Source organism: Podarcis cretensis (assembly GCF_951804945.1).
Source record: "Podarcis cretensis genome assembly, chromosome: 7".
Lineage (NCBI taxonomy): Eukaryota > Metazoa > Chordata > Lepidosauria > Squamata > Lacertidae > Podarcis > Podarcis cretensis.
In genome coordinates this window covers 65,867,699-65,883,869 of record NC_137176.1, presented here as the reverse complement: position 1 = coordinate 65,883,869, position 16,171 = coordinate 65,867,699, and the positions used below count along the sequence as shown (strand labels likewise).

At 41.1% G+C, this 16,171-nt stretch overlaps 1 protein-coding gene and 1 long non-coding RNA gene across 3 annotated transcripts in view; both read left to right on the top strand.

The window, feature by feature from the left end:
- LOC307219798 overlaps positions 1-16,171 on the top strand; it is a 423,907-nt gene that overhangs the window by 80,483 nt on the left and 327,253 nt on the right. The window lies entirely within an intron of this gene.
- The window catches only part of MMP16 (matrix metallopeptidase 16), a 170,613-nt gene that overhangs the window by 33,421 nt on the left and 121,021 nt on the right, over positions 1-16,171 (top strand). The window lies entirely within an intron of this gene.

The following is a 16,171-nucleotide window of genomic DNA, read 5'->3' as shown; positions in this document are numbered from 1 at the left end:
GATCATTATACTGTTTTAAATGAGGAACAGGGTCTTGTCTGCAGTGGCTTCTAAGCTGGGCAATTCCTTCCCTCTTGAGGTCAGGTTGGTATAGTTCTTCCCATTTGGAGGAGAGTAAATGCACCCTTATTTTGTTACTGGCAGATTTGAAAATTTAATGGTATGCCCTTGTTTAACCAGCAGGGATTTTGTTTTGTTTTTAAATGGTTGATTTGTGGTTTAAAATGTTGTTTTGACTGATATTATTTTGAGTTTCTTTTTGGTTAGGAATGTTATGACGGAAGATTAGTATACAGATATTGCAAATAGTAGAGGAAGTGGCTCAAACACAAGAAAATAGGGTGATACAATTTTCTAGAAGAGGAAAACCAAAAGTTTTATGGTGTGGTTATAGTAAGAAAATAATCATTCCCTTCTCTCTTTACTTATGTGGTAGGGCATAAGCCATGGCTCACATTTTCAGACTGAGAAAGTTTTCGCTAAATAAATAAATAAATGATTATGTGAATCTCATTATTGTTTACAACCGTCTGCTTATGCAGCTACAGTGTATTGTTTTTGTGTGGTATGGCTGTGATCCAAAGTCAAACAGGACTCCAGTGCAGCTGTGTGAGTACTGCTCTTCAGTGTCAGAAAATGCTTCATGGGCAAAATGTCTGGATCGTTCCCCAGTACTGGAAAAAAATGGGAAAGTGCTTGCACAGAACTTAGAGCAGGAGTCAGCAAACTTTTTCAGCAGGTCCACTGTCCCTCAGACCTTGTGGGGGGCCGGACTATATTTTGAAATAAAAATAAAAATGAACGAATTCCTATGCCCCACAAATAACCCAGAGATGCATTTTAAATAAAAACACGCATTCTACTCATGTAAAAACACCAGGCAGGCTCCACAAATAACCCAGAACTGCATTTTAAATAAAAGGACACATTCTATTCATGTAAAAACACGCTGATTCCTGGACCATCCGTGGGCCGGATTTAGAAGGCAATTGGGCTGGATCCGGCCCCCGGGCATTAGTTTCCCTACCCATGGCTTAGAGCCTCAGCATGCTCACTCAAGCTGCTGGATGGGCAGATGGGAATATGCAGTTTATTACTCAATGCGGCTGAACTAATAACCATTTGCTATAAATGACAGCGATTAATGCCACTGTTTATACTGATCTCACATGAGGCAAAACAAAGTTATAGTACATTGTGTGTGCATGCGCACACACAGTTATTTTCTAATCATGTTTTACCTTGCAAGTCTTTTCAGAATGTGCAAACATTACTTGCGGGTGGAATTTTGTAATGTGGGCTATTTTTCACATAGCAGGTCGATATGACTCTGCTCGTCCATCATCTCTGTGAGTTCTGCTCTGCTCTTATTTTAGAAGCATTCACTAGTAAGATGGGTTGCTCTCTATACTTTCTGTGCTTGCCAGCGAGATGATAAGGCATCTATACCTTATATTTATAGTACACGAGTATTAGAAGGAGATCTTATCCTCTTCTATGCAAAAGAATATAAATAGTATATTTAATGGGCAGGGAGAAGATGCAGCAAAAGATTTCAAGATGCAGCTTAATGTAGCTCATTGGCTTTTGATGGCGTCTGATGAAATAGGCTGTTAGAAAACCTCAAATCACAGCAAACCTATCTTCATTTCTTGCCTACCCCCACTTAAGTTACATTATAGCCTGTAGTAAAAATCTGTACCCTTCTGCTCTTTCCTCCACACTAATACTAGCTCCTTGAAAATAATATTTAGTATTGCATTCATAAGTGCTCAAAGTCCTTCAGAGTAGCAGTTGACTAAGTTTTACCCCACCTAGACCAATGGAAATAAATGAACATTACTAAGTTTGGTCCCATAATTTCAGTAGTTCTATTCTGAGTAAAACTTAGTTGATTGGGTGGTATTCAAACTCTAGAAAACCATTACAACAGTCTGGCAAGGTAAGCCAGTTTTTACTGAGCCCGCACATTATAAGGACAGAGGTTATGCAATGTTATTAGACAAAGAGATGAAAGGCAAACCATGGACAGCTCTCATTCTTAGTCAGCATGCTTTGAAATGTTTCTTCTTGACACTGTAAAAATGAAACTTTTGCATGCTGAATAGAGAGATCCATCTGAAACCATGCTTAAGTAATTCACAGAGGAATACCCCCCCCCAAAAAAAAAACCTCCAAGCTTACTGCTGTAGGTATAGGACAGTCTGTGAGACAGGTAGATTAGAACTCAATTAAAACTGCATTGAGGCAAACCTCCAGTAAATGAAAGCTATTGTGATAAGCCTTGCTGTATATAGAAATAAGCTAAAATGGAAACAAGCTTTCTCACACATTTTTCAGACCTACTGTAGCAATATAGAGCCAGCCATGCTTATCCCAGAATTCGTCGGCTGAAGGGAGCTGTATTTGAACCTGTGACCTTAATTTAATTCGACTAATATAACTGCATCTGATGAGCTACTGAAGGAGCTTCATCCTCCTGCTGCACTTGGTTGCTAAAGCTATTACTGTAATATTTACCATTTGAGGGGAAATGTATTCCTGTCTGTAACTGGCAGATGGGCGGAATCCAGCCAGTTTAGAGGAGTCTGGGATTATGTAAACTACTTTGTGGAGAGGAATGAAATAGTCTTCTTGGGTCTTCTTTGAAGCATGGCAAAGCCCTATGGTGCAAAATCTGAAGATATTCTTATCTGGTATTCATTGATTGATAGAGTTTGAGTAGGCAAGTTCTCCATATCAAATCAGCACCATCCTTTGCCCTTTTTCTTACCCAATCCCGCTGTTCTTCATGGGACAATGACAATAGAGATATTGTATATTGTAGGTTTCTGTTAGTGGTTCTTCCAGGTTCCATTGAATGCCGCATATCAGGAAATAAGTTGTCCACCCACCGATGTCTCACAGTATCTGTTATTGCAAGAGAAATTCTTAAATTTATGAATTGCAAGGTAGGCGTTTCGTTCCCTTCTTACCTGTTGAGGAATGCTTGCAAAGCACTTGATATTCCCCAAACCTGTCTTGATGTCAGGAAGCAAACGCTCAACTTGGATAAGCTGCTGCTTTGAGCAGTGATTTAAGCTGGAGTTGTTTGTGTTTCAACAAATGGGGGGATGTAAAGTTTCTGCTCTGTTCCAGGCACAGGAAGAAAAATCAATGTGTGAAAGGAAGCTGAATATGAAAAGAAAATGTTCCATTTTCTAACACTGTAGAGCTGACAGTTCCGTGGGAAGGATAAAAATGTATTGATTATATCCTTAGCCATCAGGAGGAAACAAAGCGAGAGAAATACGACTTGGAAGCAAGCATTTGCTGTAGCAGCCACACAGAATTTGGCAGCCTCCTAGTACGTGGCTGAAGGTATTTTCTTTTCTTTGAAAACTCAGAACTGCTCCCCCCCCCCCCCCCGAGTTAGCGATATTACTGCAACCTGGGTGGAATTTGACATGCTCTTAGTAAATGCATGGTCAAAACCAATAATAATAATAATAATAATAATAAAAATAAAAATAAAAATAATAAATAATTTTATTTATACCCCACCCTCCCCAGCCAAGGCCAGGCTCAGGGCGGCTAACAAGCAATAATAAAAACAAGTTGAATGAATACAACTTAAAACAAGATTAAAATACCACATTGAAACATTGAAACATTAAAATGCAGGCTCATCACAGGAGGAGAAAGGAAAAAAGAAAGGGGGGGGGGAATCAAATTGACTCCAAGCCAAAGGCCAGGCAGAACAACTCTGTCTTACAGGCCCTGGGCAAAGAAATCAGATCCTGCAGGGCCCTGGTCTCATGAGGCAGAACGTTCCACCAGGCTGGAGCCAGTGTTGAAAAAGCCCTGGCTCTGGTTGAGGCTAATCTAACTTCCTTGTGGCCCGGGACCTCTAAGGTGTTGCTATTTATGGACCTTAAGGTCCTCCGTGGGGCATACCATCTCTGTCCCTCATTCCCTGTGTGCAGTATCTTATGCAATTGCTGGATTTGCTGTATCAGGGGGGAATATGGGAGTCATACAATTGACCATGCAGTGCCACAATGCTTGTCTCTACCCACACCTACATTCTTGTTTACACATATATGTTTGTTTACACCATGGTTTCCCAAACTCTGGTCTCCAGCTGTTTAATAATAATAATAATAATAATAATAATAATAATTTTTTTATACCCTGCTCTCTCCGACCGAGACTGGGCTCAGGGCGGCTAACACCAAATATATAAAATACATTAAAAACACAAAATCAAACGATTAGTTTAAAATACAATTCGAATCACATTTAAAATAAAAATAAAATTAAGTGGGAACCCACGAATCATAACCGTAGGGGTAAGGAATTAAAATTTCACCAGGCCTGGCCACTCCCATCTTTTGAACTACAACTCCCATCATCCCTGGCTAGCAGGACTAGTGGTGAGGGATGATGGGAACTGCAGTACAAAACAGCTGGAGAACCAAGTTTGGGAAACCCTGGTTTGCACTGTCACGTTCTACATTCTTTTCTATTGCAGTCATTTTGGCTCTCATCCTTTAGTACGCGCTAAACCAGGGTGAGAAACTTGTGACCTACCATATGTGGCTGGACTTCCATTTGCCAATTAGCTGCAGCCAGCATGATCCATATTCTGGTTTATCTATTTCAAAACAAACTACAAATAAATTTAAAGCACTTTCAGGACAGACAAGTACATGCAATGAGCACATCTGTCTCTTATTTAGTCTAGATTCTGAGATGGGAGCAGGTTTCTGTAATCAAAACAGTGGAAAAAATGTTTGCCTTTGTGAAATGTTTAAGGTAGGAATTTATCCCATGACTGCATTTCTTTAAATAATGATATTTCACACAAAAGACTGCTGAGCCTGCTCACTGTATGTAGTTAACAATGGAATATGTTTCATGGGGTTTCAGTGCAGGTATTGACCAGTATGCAAAGTTAAAGGATCTGAAGGTCGTCTAGCCTGCACTCGGTGTGATCCTTTAGACATAAACAGATTTATGTGTATAATCCAGATTATAGAGTGCCAGAGAGCGAGAGCTAGAGAGCCTGAGCCTTCTGGATCAAATTGTGTTGTGCCAGGTCCTGTTTGCCATATGTGCCACAAATGCCACTGTGTGTATTCTCCATCTGGAAAACTATTGGTGCAGTAGATAGTATGAGCATACATAGCTTTAGCCAAGTATGTTCCCCATAAGCATGCATAGCTTTAGGCAACTATTATGATACTAACATTCAGAAACAGTGCTTTCCATCACTGAACTTCTCATTGAGGATCACATGATAAACTTTTGAGAAATCCCAGAATTGTCCATAACAGAGTTTGAAAATAAAGTGTCAAGATCAAGGGAAATAATAGTAACCACTCTATTCTGTCTTGTGTCCAGTTCTGGAGGCTACAATTTGAGAAATGACATTGACAAGCTGGAACCCTTGGGAGGTTGTGGACTCTCCTTCATTGAAAGTTTTAAAGCAGAGGTTGGGTGGCCATCTGCCATAGCTGCTTTAGTTGAGATTCTTGCTCTGCAAGGGGTTGGAATAACTGACCCTTGGGCTCCCTTACAATTCTATGATTCTGTGAAAAGTATGGAAGCATTATATTGTTGCACGCCACCCCAGTCTCCAAGTGGTTCAGAATTCCAGGCGTTCCAGGCACATAATCAGGGTTCTTTTGGAAATGAGCACAGTGTCTTTATGATATATGGTGTCTTTATGATATATGGCTTATTTAAACATATATACAACCTAAGCCTACCATGCAGGGGTTCACAGCATTAACACCGCAAAAGGGTCTTGTTTCTTCTATAGCCACAGTCTTGGATTCCAACAGAAATAATACATTGGTCTCAAAATTGCTCTGCCAGTGTAGTGTAGTGGTTACGAGCGGTAGTCTCGTAATCTGGTGAACCGGGTTTGCGTCTCCGCTCCTCCACATGCAGCTGCTGGGTGACCTTGGGCTAGTCACACTTCTTTGAAGTCTCTCAGCCCCACTCACCTCACAGAGTGTTTGTTGTGGGGGAGGAAGGGAAAGGAGATTGTTAGCCACTTTGAGACTCCTTAAGGTAGTGATAAAGCGGGATATCAAATCCAAACTCCTTTCTTTGCAGCTTGCTGTTTTACTTCTTGGTCATATCACTGCCCCAAAACGTTTTACCTAAACTCTGACTTTATGTGATAAGGGAGGGCTCCCAACCCACTTTCCATCCTGCACTGAGCCCCGTAATCCCCCTTAATGGCTCATCTCCCAGGCTATCATCTCACCAGGAGGCTAGCCTGGCTATTCCAAGAATTTGAAGCACTGATTAAATTCTAATACTTGCTGGATTCAGAGATTAGAGGGGTCTGGCATCCACCTTAACACCCCGAACTCATAACAATATTTAACAGGTTAAGGAGAAATGTTAGCTTCCAGTATGTGTAGTAGAAATGGAAAGGCAAGACAGTTTTAAATACAGCACTTAACTGAACAGTTGTCATGCAATCACACTTATACAGATACTTTAATAATCACATTTTCCTGGGATGTCTTAGCCTGCTTATCAAATAAAATTTCAGAAAAGCTTTGACAAAGCAGTCCAACTTCCTTTTTAACCTTGTCACCCTCATGCTTTGCTTAAAAACCGAGCAAATAGCAGGTTTTTAGGACTGCTAGATGGGCTGCTTATGTAAATGATTGATTTTTCTTCCCTCCTCTGTATTTGACCCTGAACATAGTAGCCTAGAGATATACTTTCATTACACACAGCCAGGGACTTCAAAGCATGGTTGTTTCATTAGGTAATCTAAAGTTTAACCACTGCTGGCATGAAATATCATGAAATATGAAGGCACTTCTATACCTAGACCTTGTTCTCTATTAGTTGACCTCATGGTATCATCTATGCTTAGCAGAGTGGTAACCTTGTGGTATTCTAAAAGGATGACAAATGTTGTGGGCATTTTATTTTAAAATAAACCACAACATTGCATCAAATGATAGTTAAAATGATGAAAGGAAGTTCCATAAAAATATTTTTATGAAAACAGCAGATGTCTGGAAATTCAGTGAATGCTGGTGCCTCTTAAGATACTGATTGTGAAACAATTATGTCACAAGGTTTTCTTTTTGGGACATTAACTGTGAACTCATATTACCTGTAAATGATTTTTTTTTAAGAATAATTTTTTATTAACCGACCAATCACATCAAATCAAACCAAATTACATAAATTCCAAATTATACAACCGAATTTTAATTTTTTGTTGGGGGTACCCATATTTCAAGTTCCGAAGGGGATCCAATCAACTTCTTGCTTCTTGCTGCTGTTTTAATGTCCACAAATATAACCATATAATGTTCACAGTACTATCCAGTCCTTTCTTATTGTTTTTCCACATCTCTTGTTGTTATTTTCATATATTTTTCCTTTCTCTTTGTGACCTCTGATAGTCTCCACAAGCTGGTTAAAATAGTTTGTAATCCTGCGTGGATATTATTATTTTTTATCCAGTAGCCATATCCAGATGCTTTCCATATAACATCACTCCCATACATCCAAACAGTCTTAGCGTCATTAATCTTCACCAATCTGCCTCCTTTCTCAAACCTCTGAGGAGATTCACCAGGAATGCAGTCTGAAAACAAGTCCGTTCCTCCTCCCGGCTATAAATCCTTTGGCAAGATGGTGACTCTGAATTAATTGCTGCGCCATTCCAAAAGCTCTTATTCCTTCTCGATCTCCATAAAGCATACTTTGGTTAAAGTTTATCTCCACACAGACCTTAATCATCCTGCTTGGGTCAGTTAAACCGACGGTTCTAATGAGGCAGGGTTCTTGGTAAATCACATAGAAGAAAAGTAAAAAAGGTTCCCCCCCCCATTCAGTCCCGTTGCCGACATACCCAGCCTTTGGTGTATCTTCATCGTAAAATATTCCTGTTGCTCCAACCCGTCGTCTTCTTTCGCAGAGGTCCCTTAAATTAGCAGTCTTCACTCCCCTTCTTCACTTGAAATATGTGCATTTGCTTCTTTTGTAATTAATCATTCCAAATTGCTGCAGCTAGTGCGCTATCAAGAGACAGCGTCCAGGAGAGCCGAGGTCCACACGGGGGCATTCTGCCTAGTGCCCTCACCCCCTTCTTTCGAATTTGGGGGTGATTTATGGGCACAGCAGGCAAGGGCAGTGTTCCCCGTTCCCTTGGGGCAACAAGGGAGGCTGCCTACTCCCATAACAGGGTCGGAGAGATGGTATTGCCGTTCATCTTCCAATGCACCCCTAGTGGCTGGCCCCCCCATATTACCTGTAAATGATGGGGGGAAAGGATGAAATTTGCCATATACCAAAGGAACTGGCTTAAGAAAGGAAGCATTTAAGAATTAATGGTAAATGCCATTTTATGGTGAATGTCATTTATCATAAAATGCACATATTCAATGGATCCTCTTCAGTTTCAAGTGCTAAGTTGTGTGTGTGTGTGAGAAAATAGTTCACTTTGAGAAGGAGCTGCAGCCCATGCAGAGTAGACCGTGCCAGAGAAGATGCCAAGCAGAAGCGATGGATGTGTACTTAGCCCAGCTGTGACACTGCTGCCACCACAAGTAAAATGTCGTTATGGTAGTGGCATGATAAAGGACTTTCCCTCCCCTTGGACTTCCTGCCTCTCAGACTGGCAGACATTTATCTGGTCCATACAGAACTCTGTAAAGTCTTTTTGCCTCATAGATAGGCAATCTTGACATATTTAATTTTTTATTGGATATGTGTGTTTTCTTAAAAGATTCTTTTCTGGACGGCAGATTTCCCACCATTCTGCCTAGTTCAGTGTGCACTAACTCTGAACAGAGTAAGTTACATTAGTTCAGTACATTATAAACAGTTCTTTTCCAGTTGTTGTCGGCTCACATATTTAGAAAATGAGAAAGTTCTTGTTATTCTCAACCTGGGCAATGTATGTCATCCTCTGAAAAGCTATTTTCATATTATATGACTCCAGAGGGAAAGAATCATATCATCTAGCCAATTTACCTGAAAGCATGTAGAATACTCCCCAACCAAGGAAACAAAGCTGTCTCAGATGTTTCATGAGTACCTGTCAGGCAATGTTTTGGTAATTTTAGCTAAAGCTTTTATTTGTAACCAGTAGCGCATTTCCCTTATTTCATGGGGGTGGGGGGGATGATATGTTAATACTTCCAGTATTATTAGTTTTTATAACTATGAATCTGAAATAGTTTCTTAAATTATACCAGTGATAGCCCTTTCTTACAAAGCAACACATATAGCAGGGATATGAAACCTCTCACCTTCCAGATGTTATTTGATTGCAGTCATCCCTGACCATTGACCACGCTATCTGAAACTGATGGGAGTTCAAGCCCAATAAAATCTGCAGTGCTATGGATTCCTCATCTCTGACATACAGAAACCACTGCTTCCACTGATACTTGGATTGCTAGCATTGATGGTTTTGCTCCACTTTGTCCAGAAACAGGCAAAAAACCCCACTCCCTTGTATTTTTGTATTTGTACAGTGTCTCTGCACCTTCTCATTAAAAAAATTCTGCATCAAAAATATGCAGATCCCAAGTTTGGTCATCCCTGGCAACTAGTTACACACTCAGTGTTGTAGAAACTTAGAAAGCTGTTTGACTTCTAGTGCCTTTCTTAGTGCCATTACTGGTGTGAGGGGAGGGTAAGGACAATTCCCTATACCATTCTGACTCTGATGACTATTGGAAAGCCACGAGGACTCTCACTGCTTTCATATGTCTAAGTGCCATTTCAAACTTTCCTAGGTTCAAGAGAACCATGTAACCTCGCCTTGATGTCACAGTAAGCTTTGGAAAGGCTTGGAAATTGTAGTTCCCTGGTAATGACGAGAGAGACTTTTTAATTTACTGCTGCATCACGTAGGATGGCACCTCTCAAGAGCTGATTCATGCATCCACACATATGTCAAGTGATATGTCACTGATGGATTATTCAACACCTCACTGCTTTCAGCTTCAGGATGTGAGGTACCTTTGTTTTGTGAGGAGGAGGATGTGCACAAACTGTTGATGGAGCCTGGGAGCCACAGTTTCCTTCTTACGGATCATTCCCAGAGAGGGGACACCCAAATGCAGGGATGGAAATGCTGGAAGGGGAATGCTTTGCCAATTGTTATTATTAGGACGTGTGTGCACCGCACCAGCAGAATGTGTAGGTGACAGGAGGCATAGGGTTGACTTGGCTCAGAGCACTACATTCTGTTGCTGTTAGAGGGGAATAGGGAGAAAGGAAGAGAGAGAGATGGAACTTGACATGAAGAGGATATACTGTGGTAGGGCAAGGAGTCGTCTTGGGACAGGAGCAGAGAAGGCTTTGATAGTCTTTGGCCTTAGCCTGGAATAGGAAACGTTAGGAGGGGAAAGGAGGAAATATAATTGGGACTGTAAGAGAGGAGTTTGAGCAGGAAGCTCAGTGGCAAGCACCAAACAATAGATTTAAGAAATAATAACTTTGTGTAAATATGTTGACCACTCTTTTTTCTGGTGATGATTACTTTTTTAAAAAAATCTCTCTTTTTGATATGGAAAAGAAGTTCCCCTACATATTGTTGTGTAGGTTTTCAGAAATTGCAATGAGATGTAATTAAGAAAAGCAGATGTACACGATTAGGTTTGTTGTTGTTGTTTAGTCGTTTAGTCGTGTCCAACTCTTCATGACCCCATGGACCAGAGCACGCCAGGTACTCCTGTCTTCCACTGCCTCCCGCAGTTTGGTCAAACTCATGCTGGTAGCTTTGAGAACACTATCCAACCATCTCGTCCTCTGTCGTCCCCTTCTCCTTGTGCCCTCCATCTTTCCCAACATCAGGGTCTTTTCTAGGGAGTCTTCTCTTCTCATGAGGTGGCCAAAGTATTGGAGTCTCAGTTTCAGGATCTGTCCTTCCAGTGAGCACTCAGGGCAGATTTCCTTAAGAATGGATAGGTTTGATCTTTTTGCAGTCCATGGGACTCTCAAGAGTCTCCTCCAGCACCTCCAACACGATTAGGTACCTTAACATTTTTTGCTTTTAATGTTTCTATTAAACACACACACACATCATCACTGATTCTAACATGAAATGTGATACTGGCTAGTGTCGCTATGGTGTCCGAAACTGTTTCTATGAACCCTATCCCCTCCCCAAGTGTTGTGAAGTGATTTTGTACCACTACCAGATTTCAAATCTGCAACTTGAGAATTTACTGGAATTTGCATCACTTGATTTCATGCTGTTCGGATTACTGTAATTTAACACTATTACTACTTAACCAGATTCCAGTACTTTCCAGAGGGAAAAGTATTGAGTTTCTCTGGCAAATCATGATTGAATTAACAATTAGCACTCTGCTTGCTTGCTTTAATGAAAGATGACCTAAATTACATAATGAAATAGGTAATAATATTTTAGAAGTTTTATCCATAAAAGAGTTGCTCTGCATGTGTGTGTGTGTGTGTGTGTATGTGTGTGTGTGTGTGTTATATGAGATTTCTCAGCAAAGAATCTTAAGTCAGCAAAACAAAGGCTACTATGATGCTTCATCATATATGAGAGACTGCAAAACAGTAAATGATACAGTTAGCTAATTCTGTGGAATAGCCAAGTCTAGTTTCCCGTCCTCCTGGCTTACCTTGCCACTTGAGTGGTACTGAGAAGCAATTTCAATTTCATGAACAAGGAATAAGGCTAAAGTAGGGATAGAGAACCTGTCGTTCTCCAAATGCTTTTGGAGCATAACTCCCACTTTCCCTCACCATTGTCCATGCTGTCTACAGCCTATGGGAACTGAAGTCCAAAAACATCTGCAGAGCTTCATCCCTTTCCCTTTTCAGAGCTGAGTAATAGCTGAATCTCCTCTCCTGCATTCTGAGTTTCCACTTTCAGTATTCACTGTGGACCAGTATTCACTGTGGACCAGTATTCACTGTGGACCTAGGTCTTGCCTGATTTAGCTATTTGCTCAGTTGTGTTCAGGAGACAGAGAACCAAGTAGCAAGTAACTCCAGAACTATTAAGCATGCTTTCCCCCAGGGGATTACCATCATGTCAGGGGGAACATAGGGGAATGCTTCCTGTCCCCATGGCCTCCATCGTGTCACTGTTGCCTATCTCACAGCCCTTCACATGTTGCGGGCTAAATTTCTGTAGTAGGGAAGATCAGGGTTCTAAATTGCGTGATGAGCCTGAGTATGTTCAGCCTCCAATGTGTGAAGCACTGTGGGGGCAAGAATAGCAATGTGATGTGACAGACCCCCACTCTTCCCTACTCACACAATGGTAATTACATGAGGAGGGTGTGATTTGCATAGTAAAACTTCATTATCAGTGCCTGCACTAATAAGATCAAGTCGAAGTAGTAACCTATGGCCGGCGGGTGGAAATGGATGCAGCCACTGGTTTGATTAATTAAGGCCTGTCCATCTTGGTAAAAAGAGAATATTAAACTGGGGTTACATGGTCTTCTAGCCAAAACCATGGTAAGAGAGCCACAAGTTTCCTTGTCTACCATTTAAGCTCCTGTAGTTTGGGGATTCTAGAATTACCCTGTTAAAATTTATGGCATTTGTCTTCACAGTCTGGTTCTAAAACTTTTTAATTCAGCAGAAAAATTCCTAACAAAGAGCATACCCACTGCTGTGCTAACTCAGCACCTGAAAGCAGGATGCTATATTAGTGCTGCAAGCAGATATGCCAATATAAATGTTTAGGATTAGGGTGTAAGTATTTTAATATATTTGTATAAGCTTAAATAATCATGTTAAGAAGATTACCATTGACCTTCTGTTATGTTTAATATAGCTTTAATCTGCTTTTATTTTAGACAGATGGACTCAGTGGCTACATTGAGTTTAATAAAATAAGAATTACAAGAGTGCCTTGTATAATGCTGTCTTCTAAAACTGTTTTCTAACTTCACCTGTGTCCTCTAAATGTTCAGGCTCTGTGGTTTATATATGCTGTTCTTCATGTAGAAATTTTAACAACCTATCTGGAGCATTAGATAAAAATGAAAAACAAAGCATTTTGTAGCAAAAAAATTCTAGTGGAATAGAGTCCACTATCAGATTCAGGGCCATCTTAAGCATATGCGCCGCCAGGGTACAAAGATCTGCCCAGCGCCCCCCAAATTTAGTTTAGCCCCCAAATTAACTTGTATTATGCTTATGTCACTGTTATCATTTGATACATAGCGCTCACGCCTGCACGGCTCCAAAAGGAAGTTTTTGTATGTGTGTGTGTGTTTTGTTTTAAACCAGCTTTTCTAAAGAAGACAAAGAACACATTGGTAGTTGATGTAAAGACACTATGCATGCGCTTACGGTCATAGGGAGGTATCTGAAGATGAGACAAGTGGGCATTGTGCGCATGCGTGGGAGAGCCTTTCATTGTGGTAGTAACTTTATTTCTAGAGGAGATGGGAGAGCCCTTTCGAGCACGCATATATGAGTTCTTCTTGGGAAGAATTTGCAATGTTTCACTCAGGGTCAGTGGCACCTTTGACACGACTGAGCTTGCGCCGCCTGCCTGTCACCACTGTCAAAGGTGCTGCTCACCCCGCTGCCACATAACAGCTCAATACAATACGCTTAGGTGGCTTCACTGGCGGGTGCCTGGAACCCCCCAGAATTTGGTCCCCTGGCGCCCCACACCCCTGGGTAAAGACGGCCCTGATCAGATTTAAGAATTGTGGCTCAAATAATCTCTAACCTAATACAGAACTGAATGCACTGGGTATGTGTGTGTATATATATATATGTGTGTGTGTGTGTGTGTGTGTGTGTGTGTGTGTATGGTGGGAGAGTGTGAAATTTTATGATTGCAGTCTCATGTTTGCGGAGGCTGATGGGAGTTGGAATTTGGGGGACCACGTGTCTCCCCTACCTACTTGCTTTTGGCTGCACATCTAATCCTTATTATGGCTCATAAAGGTGAGCCTGGATGGTGTATGAACATTTTTCCCTCCATCCCTTATGTTTACCATATTTAGACGGGTCACAAAACCATTGGTGCTCTAAGAATCAGAATAAAGGAGAACTGTATGGAATTAGTTACCAAACGCAGAGTTCCCATAATTTAAATTAGGAGCAAAGAAAAAGATTTTGTAACTTAAGGATATCTTTTTTCAAGGGAAACAGAAGAGCCATTTTTTGAATGCACATTTCTCTCCCTGCCCCTCCTTGTTATAAAGCTCCATGAGGCAGCCTGTTGGTAAAGAAATCCTTGTTCTGCTGGGCAAGTCATATAAGAGATGAAAGTAAATGGAACAATAATTGTACTTCACATGCTGAAAAGTGCTGTAGGCATAATAATACCGAATATAAGAGGTTTTGTTGTCACAACAGACCCTTTTCTCTTCAAATAGGATCATCAAAGTCCCATTTGCTCAATGGAACTTGACCCAATATGACACATGTAAAAATACTATGTAGCAACTCTCAACCTTATCGAAAGACAATTTTACCAAGTGTCACGCTAAATGAAAATTTAAATGAAATATAGCAATAGCACCAGGTTACAAAACATGGCTTGTGAAGCAATTTTCAAGTTTGTTTTGGAATGGTTAATACGAATAAAAGAAAAAGAGGGCCCCAGAGGTTTATAAGCGGATGGCAAAATCATTAGTGTGTGAAATTAGTATAATTAACTTTCTGGTGTTTGCTAGGAAATATTGATATATTGGCTGGTGGTGATTCTTGTTTGTGAGGATTTAATAATATAGATTCACTCATGATTGATAAAAGCAATAACTGTTGCAAATGTTCATATCAAAGGGAATACTTAAAAACAAATAATCACTATATAAGGTTCTTATATGATAGGGAATACGAGGCAGATGTTTCATCTTTAGCCTTCTGAAGGCCTCCTGCTCTGACAACTTGAGAGAGAGAGAGGCCAAATTAAATTGCTAAAAATAACTTTTCGGTCCTGACAGAAATACAAAGGTGCAAACTAGTTGGAGAATTAATTCAATATGAACCTTAGGGACCTGAGGCGAGCAAAGAAATAATTGAAGTTTGGGAGTGATGGGCATGCATATCCCCTTCATTAAATCAGAGCCCCAAACCTTCTTAATTTTAAAGAAGATAACGAGCTAAATTCTGCTATTAATAGGGTGAGGGGAAAGAGATGATCTTGTATCCTAGAAGTTCCCCTGGTGATATGGAGATCCTAGCTGCTTGCCATGTCACCCCTTCTCTTTATCAAAGGGCTGCCACTTAATGCCTGTGCTTGATGTAAACTACACACTTGCACACCACCTCGATCTCTGCATGGTGCGAGATTCCAGGAGTTCTAGGCACTTACTCAGAGTTTGATTTCTTCGGAAGGAGGCACAGCAGAGACTTTGGTGTCTTTAAGATACAGTCATACCCCAGGTTACAGGGTTGTGCACCACGCCAAACCTGGAAGTACCAGAACGGTTACTTCCTGGTTCTGGTGCTTGCACATGCGCAGAACGCTAAATTGTGCTTTGCGCATGCACAGAAGTGCCAAATCGCAACCCACGTGTGCGCAGACGCACGGGTTGCGAATGCTGCAGGCTGCGAACGTGCCTCCCGCACGGATCATGTTAGCAACCCGAGCGTCCACTATATATGGTTCATTCACACACAGACACACAGACACACACACACACACAGTGGTACCTCAGGTTAAGTACTTAATTCGTTCTGGAGGTCTGTACATAACCTGAAACTGTTCTTAACCTGAAGCACCACTTTAGATAATGGGGCCTCCCGCTGCTGCCGTGTGATTTCTGTTCTCACCCTGAAGCAAAGTTCTTAACCTGAAGCACTATTTCTGGGTTAGCAGAGACTGTAACCTGAAGCGTATGTAACCTGAGGTACCACTGTATACAGCCTGAGTCTATGATGGAGGGGCTCACATCATTTACCCCTCAAGAGGGGCTTGCTTCCCGTAGCCATAGCCTTGGATTCAAGCAGAAATCAAGCATTGCTCTGACTCTCTGCCTTCCCAGCCTGTTGCTTCCAGCTTCTAACTCATATCACTCCACTCTCAACTCTGGGTGGAATGGATGCAGTGTTAACTGGACTGTCAATTCGAGATCACCATACTAGAGTCTTACTGGGTGGGAACTCCAAGCAAAATAAATGAAAGATGGAAGAAAGCCTGCTTACCCCAGCTTCTGCATCTGTTGGCACTGTC